Genomic DNA, 13,706 nt, shown 5'->3' with positions numbered 1-13,706 from the left:
AAGGATATCACTCAGTAAGCTGTATGTGAAAACAGAGGTAGATATACTAAGGATATCACTCAGTAAGCTGTATGTGAAAACAGAGGTAGATATACCAAGCAATGCTTTGTTATGCTGTGACAGCAAATGATGTTTGGACTGATGCTTCTCAGTATGAAATGAAAACATGAATTTGATAGTCAGGATTTACAAGCTGAAAATCATTCTCCCTGAGCAAGTGAGATCACAACTGCTCCATAAATGCAGAAGCTGACATTTTCTGAGCACATTCTCTACTTAAATGCAAGCACTTTGTGAGTCCTATTTTATTTCATTCATTATGACAACTTTGCAAGCTACACACACACACACACACACATACACACACACACATACACACACACACACAGACACACACACACAGACACACACACACACACTTTTTGTTTTATAGACAGAACTAATGCAGTAGAACAGGGAGAGGGATAAGAATATTCTGTCAGATTGGACAGAAAACAAATAAATGACACAGGACTTGATTTGATTTTTCACTTTGTCTGGATTTAAGAACTAATGAATTACTGCAAACTGATTATAGGGAAGAAACTTTCTTTGAAGTAATACTTGATATTTACATTAATACATGTTAATAAACATTTTTTCTTTATTACTATTTATTTTGTAAAAATTTAAGTTTTCATATTTAAAATATACCTTGAAATAGGTACCCAATTTTGTAGGTATATAAGTACATATGTAAGTATAAATACGATAAATATACTTTAATATATTTAATTAAAATAAGGCTAAAGATCAAAAATATTTTTCTCCTATGTCTTATCTTTCTGATCCTAAGTCTGAGGAACTCTAATGTAAAAGGTCATGAAAAAAATCTAAAGAGTTAGACATTTATGTTGATGAGCATAGACTAGGACAGTGAGTTAAGGATGGGGGACTTTCTATTGGCCATATTTAAATTTTACTTCAACCCCCATATTAAATAATCACCAGACATTACTTTTAGAAACAGTTGTTTTCCTTTGTTAGGATGGAAACAGGGGCTGTAATTATAGAGTTACTCTGATGAGTCACTGTGGAGCTAGGGCTGTGTTTACTCGTATCCCAGTAATCCCACTTGCTAACTTATGACAGGTTGTTTCATATCACTGGTCCTCAGTCTCTTCATCTCAAAATGGGGATAAAGATGGTGCTGACCTCAGAGGACTGCTGCAAGAGAAACTGAGATCATGAGAAGTGCAGAGCGGATGGCAGTGGGAGACAGCTGTGAGAGAAAGACCCTCATATCACAGCCTGGGCAATCAGTTGTGACAGGTAAAAGGCTCCAGTGTCTGCCGTATTGCAATCAGCACACTCTTTGGTATATAGACTTCAATAAACCTTAGTTGCAGTCAAGACGGTTCTTAAGCTTACCTTTGGAACCAGACCAAAATGCACTTCACTTGGTGAGGTTGGAACTAATATTTCAGGAAGTGATCATCGAGGCTGGAAAGTTAGACATTAAAAGCAGATCAGCTTGCATCAGGAGGTGGCAGAAGTAGAGATGAGGTGAACAAATGTAAAAAAAAAAAAAGGAAAAAGACAACCAATGTTGAGAGGACAGAGCAGGACTGACATCTGAAATACTACAATTTTAAATTGAAAAATGGTACTACATGTCTCATTTATAGGAAAGGCTGCCTATTGGGGATGGAACTGATGGCTACAGGAATGCCAGGCAACTGGTCTACCTGGACTATACCGCCAACCCAAATATAAACATGAGATTTGGAGCCCTCTTGAAGAGAAGGCCCTCAGAATGATAATCAGGAAAATCAGTTACAGTGGGGAAAGATTCTGAGTATCTTTCTATTTATTTGGTTGTACCCACTACCATAAATGCTAACATTTTTGAAGAGACTGCCAGAAAGAACAATTGCAAAATCCTATTAACCTTGAAAGGGTCAGTGGCCCTTGCTTTGGTGACCATGTTCAAAGAGGAATCAGTCCCTAAAACCAAGTAGGCATTTGTACTTTGAAGACCTTGGGAGAGTAGAGAAGGTCTTGAAGTCATTTAGAGACAAAGGTAACAAATCCATTTAAGATATATCAGCAAAAGAAAATAAAATTATCCTGTTAAATAAATTCAACACAATGTCAGATAGAACTTGTTACTGAGTGCCTGAGACCTCTTCACTGGAATTCAAAACAACTAGGTCTACACATTGCTGGTGGTTGATCATGTTTGAAAGAGACACTCAAGGATGGGGAAGTCGCAGGACTATTTTATCCGAATGCAGGTGAACTAATAGAAGGAAAATGCTAAGCACACAGCATCAAAGAAGAGATGGGTCTGGTTTGAAAGGGCATGGGGCAACTGCACTTAGTCTTCAGGATTATAGAAAGAAGTACATGTTTGCCAGTAAGCCTTGTGATTAAAGTGGTCTTTCTAGCATCCCTATAATAATTCCTAATCTCCCAGGCCCGTCAGAGGTGTGGGGTGATTGAGTGCTTGTGTTCTGTGTGTAGGCAGCAGGATCAGCTATGAGAGGGTTTCTCAGAGTTTGCTGTTTTATTCTCACAAAGCACTATGGTGGTTTCCACTCTGTTGCTCATCCTAGATCTTATAGGGAAAATGAAGTTCTTGACATTTTCAAGAGACTGAAAAAATCAAAATTATGTTTAATTTAGAATTAAGATGACATTGGCTGGTGAATAAATTAGTTCCTATTATTTATAGCTATAGCTTGAATTTCCTCCAAAGCTTTGTGTGTTAAGGATTTGCTCCCCAGAATATCACTGGGAGACTCTTTGTACCTTTAGAAATCAGATCTGTGTGAGAAGCTGTTATGTCTTTTAGGGTATTTGGACAGGATTTATGTATGGAATTCTGGCCCCTTCCGTTTCTTGGTCTGGCTTCATTATACCCTCATATAGTTGGCACTTAGCATACACAGCAGATAAACAAACAAAAGGTTCACCTGCATCTGCAGTGGGACCCTTGTCTTCTAGAGAAAGTACTTAATGTTACAATGACAGGAAGCCAACTAGCACATTCACATTAAAAACGACTAGTTACAGCATTACTCTACAGCTAAAGAAGCAATGCTTTGTCCTGAGATAAAGTGGTTTTGTTTCTCCTAGACCTATTGAAAATAATGAAAAAGTGGATCCCCGGATACCTAAAATAATGAAATAAATATGCTAACAACAACAACAACAAATCTTCCCAGCATAGCCTTCCTTTATTTGCAGACTCACCTTACTGAGGTGTTACTATGTTGTGAACATAGTAAATACTTTAATTACTTCATGGACCCTCTGCAAAGAGTCTCAGACCTATACATTCTTTTGTTGTATGGTCTGCAGAGTTGTCTATCCATTTAATTTATTAGTGACATCTTTCTTTCATTAAGGAATTTTAATGAATTTAATGTATGTGTGCTGAAGTTATATCCTGTCTACACTCCTTTTCACCTTTCAGTTCTTCCTACATCCTCTGCTCCTTGTCAAAATCATGACTTTTTCTTAACTATTATTATTTTACACACACACACACAAACACACTACTGAGTCCATTTGTTGTTGCTTCTTTGTATTTGTGTTTAAGGATGACCTCATGGGACTGGATAACATATCAGGGCACTTGTACTTTATGAAAACTGATTTTTCTACTCTCAGCAACTGCTGATTTTCTGTACTTCTTCATTGAGCAGTAGAACCTTTCAAGTCTTCTACCATATACATTGTCATGCCAACCAGTGTCATTGTACAGATTTGTTTAGGTCATAATGCTGTTGATATTTCATGCATAGATACAGCTTCTCTGTGGTGTTTATAAGACGTTAACTAGCAGCAGATATTCTAATTCTCCTGCTCTTACAATTGTTACACACCTTTTTTCTTGATCTTTCCTGAGTGTTATATGTAGCGCTTAAACTACTGCTGTATAAATTGGGATTGGGCATCTGAGAGTTACTTCTTTCTTGCAAGAAAGTTTTACTTTTCTAAAGGTAAGAGGATAAGTATTTAGAGTGCAGTTAGAAATTATATTTGTTTAGAAAAAATGGCAACTAGGGTTCTCCTTTCAGGTCTATGGCTCCTTTAGTCATGTGTTGATATCAAAGTTTATAACATCAGACATTGATTCCATCTTGTTGAGCAGATATTAAATCCAATTATATAGCTCTTGGTACGCCAACGATAAAAGTGATATTATTTTCCCATTGGGGATATCCTTCTGGTCTGGTTTTTGTTGTGGTTCATAGGATTTATAGCTGAGTAGGATCACAAATTCTTTTTGTCCATTGGTAGCTGGCATAGCATTCTGGTCCTCAAAAAGAAGAATCCAAGTCAGTTCCACCTTGATTCTTCACAACCCTATGTGTGAAGTATGTGGCGTCATCAGCAAAAGGATCTTATCTTTTAAATTACCCGAGGAAAGGAAGGGCAATGACAATAGCCTGTATTGTCTTATTTGAGAAACGAGGGAACCGAGGTTAAGAGTAGGCCTGCAAGGCCATTGATTTATTGGCTGATGAATTGGTCTCATATTCCTTGAGAATACAGCTCCAAAAAAGACAAAGGTAATCTCTGCCTCTGGGAGATTTTACATTGTTAAAATTTGGCAATAATTTTTTTCAATAGCATGTAGCCAATAAGCCTCAGAGATAGAACTGCAAACTCTGGGGTCTTTACACTGACAATGAAAATACTAAGGGAAGACATAGAATCTGAAGGGGACTTTAACTATAGTGACCATGTTTTACTTCTTTGTCTTGTTCCCAGAACATTTGTTTAGTTTTATTGAGGGTATTTTCCAGATGATTTCCATCCACTTCCCTGGGCAAGTTGTTGTCATGAGTCATAAGTTCGACTCTGATGAGTAACTGCCAAAGACTGAGTGGTCCACCCTAGTTCAGATTGACAGGGTCTTCTCAGTCCCTGCAGAGCAGCAAAGTGGGAAAAATGCCTTGGATCAAACACCCTGAACAGTTGGGAAACTTAAGATCCATGAAGAATCTGGTTAATCTCAGGCTCATTGGAAAATTGCATTAGCTCTCTGCTATGGTTGAATTATGGCTGCAGAGAGGAGAGAAGGTGAGTCCATGCATAGCCGTTGCTGATAAACATCCAGACCAACAAGTTCCCATTCTCTGCAAGCAACATCTGAAGCACTCACATATATTACTCTAATTTTGAAACATGTATAGGACTTTTGCTAATTCATCTTCCAAAGACTGCCAAGTAAGCAAATCAAGATTGCTAAGCATTCTAGAAAGCACTGAGTTCCATCCTAGAAATAATGAATAAATATCATTTTGTAAGGAACATAAGAACATAAATATTTTAAAAAAACAAAAATAGTAGACTTTCTCAAAAAGAAGTCTTCTCACTCTAAAGCTAATTGGCTTTTAACTAGTGCAGTGATTCTCACAGTGTGACCTCTAGAATATCTGTATCAGCATTACTGGATAACATGTTAGTATAAAAGTTAAAAAGCTTGCTATAAAAGTTTGGACTCTGTGAAAACTTGCATGAATCACACAATCTGAGAGTGTTCTGCACTTTGTTTCTCTACTTAAGTTGGATACTCATTGACGTTTGAGAGCTAATGTGATCTTGAGATGATTCTTTTCACACACACTTGGGATGTCCTCATCACGAGTTATTGATACATGCTGGCTGTTTGATTGTACTCAATTTTCTTGTTATCAGTGTCACAACAACACAATTATTATTGTGCTGGTTCCTTTTGCATGCCTGTGACAGACTATGCAACACATAACTTAAGAAAGATCTATTTTTACAGTTTCTGAGGTTTCGTCACTTGAGGCAGAGAGGGCATGGTGGTATTCGTGTACTAAGAATGATGGTAGGTATGTTCAAGACAAGAGATGCATTTCAATGACACATCCATAGTCATCTTCTTGTTCCACATCCCCACCATCAGAAGTATCCACCACTCAATAAATTGTTCAACTTTTGTGCACATCTATTAATTAAACCCTTGATTAAGTTAAATTCCCTCTAGAAATATATTGGCCTTTTCACCCAGAGGTGTGCCTTATTAATCTTCTCTGTGACTCTTAATCCAAATAAGTTGAAAAAAATCAGGATTATGACAATCATATAAAACATATGTCATAATATGGTCAGCCCCTGAAGGAGTCAGAGAGCCAAGTGGCAGCATTTTGTAATAATGGCATAGCCAATAGATTTCTGTGCCAGGATTGATGTCTGAACTTCAGTTTGTAGCCATCTGTTTTGCTGGAAAGATCTTCTGGGGTCACTGGGAGATCTGTGACCAATTAGCAATATCTGAATAGCTAAATGTTTTGAAAGTGGGGTACTCGTGTTTGTCTCGTTTTGATTAAGGGCAGAGAAGATATCTACTTAACGTATACCTTTCTAAATGACCTTAATTTAATAAATAAAACCCAGTGATAGCAGACTGGTGGCTCATACTTTTAATCTCAGGATTTGGGAGGCAGAAGCAGGTGTATCTTTGTGAGTTCTGTCAGCCTAGTCTGGAGTTCCAGGCCAGTCATGACTACTTTCTGAAACTCTGTATCAAAAGCAAATATTACAAGAAATGCAGGCATGGGGAAATGGCACAGAGACAGAAAGAATGGCCAAGCAATAACCAACTCGACTAGAGAACCACCCCATGGACAAGCCTGGCTCTATTAAGAATACTCTGTTATGCTTGAAGACAGGAGCTTAGCATGGCTGTCCTCTGAGGTGCTCCACCCAGCAGCTGACTCAGACAGATGCAGAGACACACTGCCAGATATTGGATGGAGCTTGGAGAATCTTATGGAACAGTTGGTGAAGGATTAAGGGCTCTGAAAGGGTTAATAACTCTACAGGAAGACAAACAGAATCAACTAATCTGGACCCTTGGGGCTCTCAGAGACTGAACAACCAACCAAAAGGCATACACCGTCTAGATATATTCTTACATATGTAGGAGATGTGCACCTTGTTCTTCATGCAAGTCCCCCAACAACTGAAAAAGGGGAGTTGTTTTTGACTCTGTTGCCTGTCTATGGGTCCTGTTCCCCTAACTAAACCACCTTATCTGACCTCAAGGGGAGAAAAAGCACCTAACCCTGCATAGATTTGATGCCATGGTAGAGGGGTTACTCAGGAATGGCCTCCATTGTCTCCGAGGAGAAAGTAGGGGGAGGAGGTAGGAGGAGGAACTGTGAAAGGGGGGGACCAGAAGAGAGGGCAGAGACTGAGTTGTAAAGTGGGGGAGAAAAGCAAGCATTAAAGATACTAGGGCTGGAAAGTTAGTTAAGAGCATTGGTTATTCTCCGAAAGGATCTTGATCAGTTCTTAACAGCCACAAGATGGATTACAACCATATGTAACTCCTTTTCTGGCCTCCATGAGCATTGTATACACACAGTACCTAGATACAGGTTCAATAAAACAATTATATCTGTAAAATTATACACATGAAACAAAATGAAAAAATAATCTTAGAAACAATGTAGCACTTTGCAGTTTTATTTGAGCTTTCTGAGTGAATCCATCTAAGAGGCTTATGAAAGAAGAATTATCATTACAGTTTTCACCTCTTATATGGAGGAAAACAGAAAATGCAAGGTACCCAGTATCTGTGGCTACATTCTCACCTGAAGATGTCAGTCCTGCTTTAGGAGCATGCTCTTTTCATTGGATTTGATATTGTCTTTTGGGCATTTGTAATTTAGTGTCTTAATGAAATGCAAGAGATGATCCTGATAATCTAGAGCAAACTTAGGATATGGTTTTATTTTACTCATGGACAAATTCAGGTTGTATGCAGAGAAGACCTATGTCTCATGACTTCTAATATGAATATTGTACTCATTCAGAGCCAGCACAGACAGGTAGTTTGATGACATGTCACAATCAATATGATTTAATCATTTACATTTTCCTTGCCAGGAATAAAAAAAAACTTGTGAGCAAAAGTACAAATGTGGTCCCAACTACTTGGCCTTTCAAGATCCTGGTGCCAACAGTTGAGAACTTCCCAGAGCCAACCCACTCTACAGAAAATTTCCCTTTCCCACCTTACTCTGAGTGGGTGGAGAGGGAAAGAACAGGTTAAGTTTCGGAGACTCTGACAGCTGGGCCTGTTTGGAGGCTTGGTGCTAGTAAGTAAAAGGTCCTTAGGCAATTGGCCACTTAGCTTAAACTTCTGCTTTCTACATAGCTGCTGCAATCAACTGGTAAATTGTTCTCAGGCACTGACTACTCCTCGTCCTCCCTAATTTCCTTAGTTCCCATGTTGATAGGAACTGCTTAGTTCCTAGACCAGCATCCCCAGGCCCTACTCCCACTGACCCTACTAACTCTCAATGAGAAAATCCCACTGCAAAATCCAGAACAGCACTAAAATCTCAGACAATCTGTCTCCTTCTAAAATTATAAATCCCATAATAGTAGATCCCAAATGAGAACAACCTCAAAGAACTTCCAGACAAAGAATTAATAACAATGATTATAAGTATGTTTGAACATCTCAAAGAAGACGTGAATGTTCTCCAGGAGAACAAATAGAGATGAATGATATAATCCAATACAAGGCTTAAAGATGAACACTCAATAAACAAATAGAATTGTTGAAGAAAAGACAAAATGAAATGATACTGCAAGTGAAAATCTTAATAGGCCAAATAAAGTCCTCAATAGAAAGCTACGGTAATAGAAGGAATCACGTGGAAAACAGAGTATTGTTAGGATTCTGTCTAAGCTCCATCCCACAGTTACCTGGCAACAGCCCCTTCCCACAGTTACCTGGCAACAGCCAAGTAGGTCTGGGCTACTATAAGAGGGGCTTCTCTCCCCTCCTCTCTCTTTGTTCTTTTACTCTTGCCTCTCTCTCTTGCCTTCTTGCACCCCCTCTCATTCCTTCCCCTTCCCCTCTCTCTCCATATGGTCATGCTGACCTCTACTTCTCTACTCTCTCCTTCTCTCTGCCTTTCTCTGCCTCTACTACCCTCTTTACTCCCCTCCCCATGCCTGGGCCTGCCAAGGTACCCCCTTTCCCCATACCTCACCATACCTCCCATAGAACATATCTTGATTCCCTTTATCTTTTTTATGATCACAGCAAGTATCATAGATGGGAGGCAAGATAGAGGAGTAGGATCATTCAGTAGAGGTCAATGATAAATTTATATAAAAAAATCTATGAAGGAAACATAGATTTTATCATAGCAATAGGAACCAACTAAGGATAATGAGATAATGTGGAGGAAGATTAAGTGGGAATAGGAGCAGGGAAACGGAGGACAAGAGGGGCTAGTGAGTGGGTTAACCAAAAACTGAGGATCTCTTTAAAAACCTTATGGAAGCCTGGAAGTTAGTAAGCTAATTTCAAAATCAACAAGGACAACATTGGGAGGCATGTTATCACGAAAGAGGGAAATCTCACAGGTTCCCACCATTAAGCAAAAAACTAAAGCCAGATGAGGAATGCTGAGAGTGGAGAATGTAGTCTTTCCCTGAAATGGAGATCCCTAATTTGTTATCCAATACCAACTTGTCAGATCTGATATTACATACATGCAAATAACAGGAAATGGACTAAGTCACACACACACACACACACACACATATATCACATAATTTGCATATATATGTGATATATGAGCCATATATCACATATATATCATCTATGTATCTATATCTATCTGTCATCTATATCTACCTATCTGTTTATCTATCTATCTATCTATCTATCTATCTATCTATCTATCTATCTATCATCTAAAATGAAAAAGAGTTCATGAATTTGAGAGAATAAGGAGTAACATGAGAAATTGCAGGAGAAAAGTGAAAGGAGAAAATTTTGTAATTACATTTACATTAAAAATAAATGAAAGAAGTGAAAATGAGAGGGTCTATGTGTGGCTGTTGAGGGATTGAGAACACTGATATTGGAAGCATTAGGGCCAAACAGGAAATCCAGTAGCCTTGGAAGATTAAACACTATTGAAATAGAGACCGACAATCTAAAAATTGTTAGTTTTGTTAAGGTTTATGTAAATATACATATTTCAATATGTGAGTATGTGCACACTCACATATGCACACAAAAAATCACATGGAGTGGCTTTAGTGAAATGTGTCATAGCCAAAGACACAATTCTGTGAATGAATTTAGTCATTTCCTTGTCAGATGATAGATTTATGATCTTTGGTTCTTTTTCAGGTTTTGATGTCAAAATGTCTGATTTTAAAAAACAAATTTTACACGTGGGAAATTTCAGCCCAGGGTTGGGAAAGAATGCATTTAATTTCCTTTTAAAGAGGGAAAATTATCTCCATTGTCATCTTTAAAAATCCTTTCATGTTTTGCTTAGATACTTTTCCTGTAACTTCAGGCAGTGATCAAACTGCCCAATTCCAGTGACAAGGATCAGAGAACCAGCACCATCATGGAGCTGCCCAAACATCTGCTTAATTGTAGAAAGCATGCTTACACTTAGCCATGAGTCCATAGCAATAGGCTCCCAGATGAAGGAAAAAAAATCATCTAACGCATGACAGTTACTTTCCTGGAAGATGATGGCTCCGGTTCAAGTTAGGTAATGGAAACACCCCGCGTTACTCCATCTTCCAAGGAAAAGAGCAACCCTTCACTCAGTCTGCTTGCAGTCTGCTCTCCTTTGAATGCTGTTAAGAATGATAGTAAATTTTTATTAGCATATATTAATTATACCCACTAAATGGGCTCATTATGACATTTCTGTGCATGCTGCATGCATAGAATGTACCTTGGCTTTATTCCTCTTTACTCCCATTATTTTAGCCTCTCACCCACTCTGCTTCCATAGCTCTAATAGCGACTCTGGTATTTTGTAATCCATCTATATTGCACCTTTGTGAGAAAAAAATTCAAAACTCCCATTTGTTAGTCCAGGTTATCCCACTTAGCACAATGACTTTCAGGTCTATCATTTTTCTGTAATGAATGCATTTATTTGTGTGACTAAGTAAAACTCTATCATGCATATGTACTACCACTGCTTCACCCACTAATCCACTGATGGCTATCTTAGTGGATTCCATAGCTTTTCAATTTTTATGATAATCATGAATTTGGAAGTATCTGTATAGATAACTCCTAGACTATTTTGGGTATATATTCACAAGTAGCATACCTGGATCTTATGGAAGTATTATTGCTATTTTTTTCAAAGAATCAATATACTGAATTCTATAGTGACTATGCTAATTTAATCAAGGAAAGCCTCATCTCATTTAATATTACAGGAAATATTTTAGTTTTTTAAAAAATCAGTCTAATGTCTGTAGATTATTTTTATCACCACCATTATTATTAGTTTGTAGGTATATTTGTGTATATGGGTGTGTTTGTGTGTATACATATTTATTTGGCTAAGTTATAAATCTTTTGTTCTAACTTTCCCCAGGGCTTTTATTTTTTAAACAAATTTTTATTAGATATTTTCTCCATTTACATTTCAAATGCTATCCCGAAAGTCCCCTATACCTCCCACCCCCGCCCTGCTCCCCAACCCACCCACTCGCACTTGTTTGCCCTGGCATTCCCCTGTACTGAGGCATATAATCTTTGCAAGAGCCTCTCCTCCCAATGATGGACGACTAGGCCATCTTCTGCTACATATGCAGCTAGAGACTAGAGCTCAGGGGGTACTGGTTAGTTCATATTGCTGTTCCTCCTATAGGGTTGCAGACCCCTTTAGCTCCTTGGGTACTTTCTCTAGCTCCTCCATTGGGGACCCCCTCAGCATATTTATACTGGGAATGAAGTCCAGATACACAGTAATAAAATTTCAGATATCAGTGCCTTACTCTCATTAACATAAAGATGATTCAAGTAAAATAATGACCTAAAGTGACCCGCAAATATGGACTTAACAGATATTCATGGCTGAAAAATATAAATTTTATTCACAAGACAATGGAACTTTCTCCAAAGTTGATCAGATTTTAGGCCATAAACTTAATCTTAATTTTAAAAATGATAAGTTATTTATTGCATCTTGCCAGACCACAGTAAAATAAAGTTATATATAACATCAAAAGAAACTACATAAAATTCACAAACACACAGGGAGTAAAGAGTAAACATGAAGTACAAAGTGGGTCATTAAAAATATTGGGAGGAATGTTAAAAAAAACTCTGAAAAAATTAAAAAACAAGATCTTTGAGAATCCAGCAATAACTTCTAGTTTCTTCTTTTTTACATGGAAAGTGGGTCAGGTTGAACTTGGAACATTATGTTGGAGTTAAATCTTCAATCCACAAGGACTTCTCTTTTAGAAAACTTATTTTTATTTATATGTATTGGTCTGAGTGTGTATATGCCAAAGAGGTACCCAAAGAGTTGGAAGAGGGTGTTGACTCCCCTAGAAATGGAGTTCCAGGCAGTTATGTTCCACTTGGACTTTGGTGCTGGGAACAAAATTTGGGTTCTCTTGGAAGAACAGCAAGTTCCATTAACCACTTAGCCATTAAATTAGTTCATTAAATCAGGAAGGAGAAAAATAAAAATCAAACACAAAATGAACCACGTGAATGTAGACTACCCATAGCTTTTATGAATCTGGAAGTGCTAACTTTGGTTCATTTTTTTTCTAATCATATGCTTTTGGATTTTACCCTTGGGTAATATTTTTTCCATAAAGGGAGAAAACACAGATTTATTAAGTAAAAGAAGAAAATATTCATTAGGGTCTCTTACTTTATGACTTTGACTCATTGTGTTTAAAGCATACTTTGTCTTTCAGATTTTATCTGCTTAGTAGGCATTTCATATTCTGACCTCACACTGTAGCCACTGCCTGTCTTTGACACTGAGATATGCTGAGAGTAGTAGTAGTTGGATCTTGGCTGTTTTGTTTTGTTTTGTTGCTCTGTCTTGTTTTGATTCAGTCTGTCAGAATCTTTCAGTTGGAAAGTGTACCCAAGTGTGTCTATGGTTGTTACAGAGAGTCATGTGGATTCCTGTCACAGTGTTGGCTTAATGCTGGTTGGTTTGAGCACTGTTTGCTCCCTGCTTTCTTCCTTATTCATCAAATGCTGAGCTTTTGCTTGCTTATCGAATTGATTATATTTTATTTCCTATTCTGATTTGTTTATCTCTCTTGTGGAATCTTTTCTTAAGTAAATTCTTGTGAGTTATTGCTTTTTTCATATGTGTATGGTTCCTCTATATGTCTTCTGTACTCCTGGCTCAGTGACTGTAAGTGATCTTAACTTGTACATATTCTAGAATCTCCATATTTATTCATTCTCAATAGATTTTATACAGGTAATAATATAATATGGTAATAAAACAATCTTATAAGAGACTATTGGAGTTGTTCTCCTGAGTCCTAAATGTAATTCCTTTTGGATTTGGGAGATGGAAACAGAGAAAAAAATTCTTACAAAAGAAGGATCTATGATGCTGGGAATAAAACATGTTGGAGAGACACACTAGGCAAAGACAGCAGAAGGCCTAGATGCTGGAAAAGAACAGGGAATGCATTCTGCTCTAGAGCCTCCAAAGGGAAAATATCCTTCCTACTTTACTTTTTTTTTTTCTTTTTTTTATTAGGTATTTTCTTCATTTACATTTCAAGTTCCCCATACCCTCAGCCCCAACTCCCCTACCCACTCACTCCCACTTCTTGACCCTGGCATTCCCCTGTACTGAGGCAGATAAAGTTTGCATGACCAATGGGCCTCTCTT

This window comes from Mus caroli, chromosome 15 (genome assembly GCF_900094665.2).
Source record: "Mus caroli chromosome 15, CAROLI_EIJ_v1.1, whole genome shotgun sequence".
NCBI lineage: Eukaryota > Metazoa > Chordata > Mammalia > Rodentia > Muridae > Mus > Mus caroli.
Note: the sequence above shows the minus strand (reverse complement) of the source record.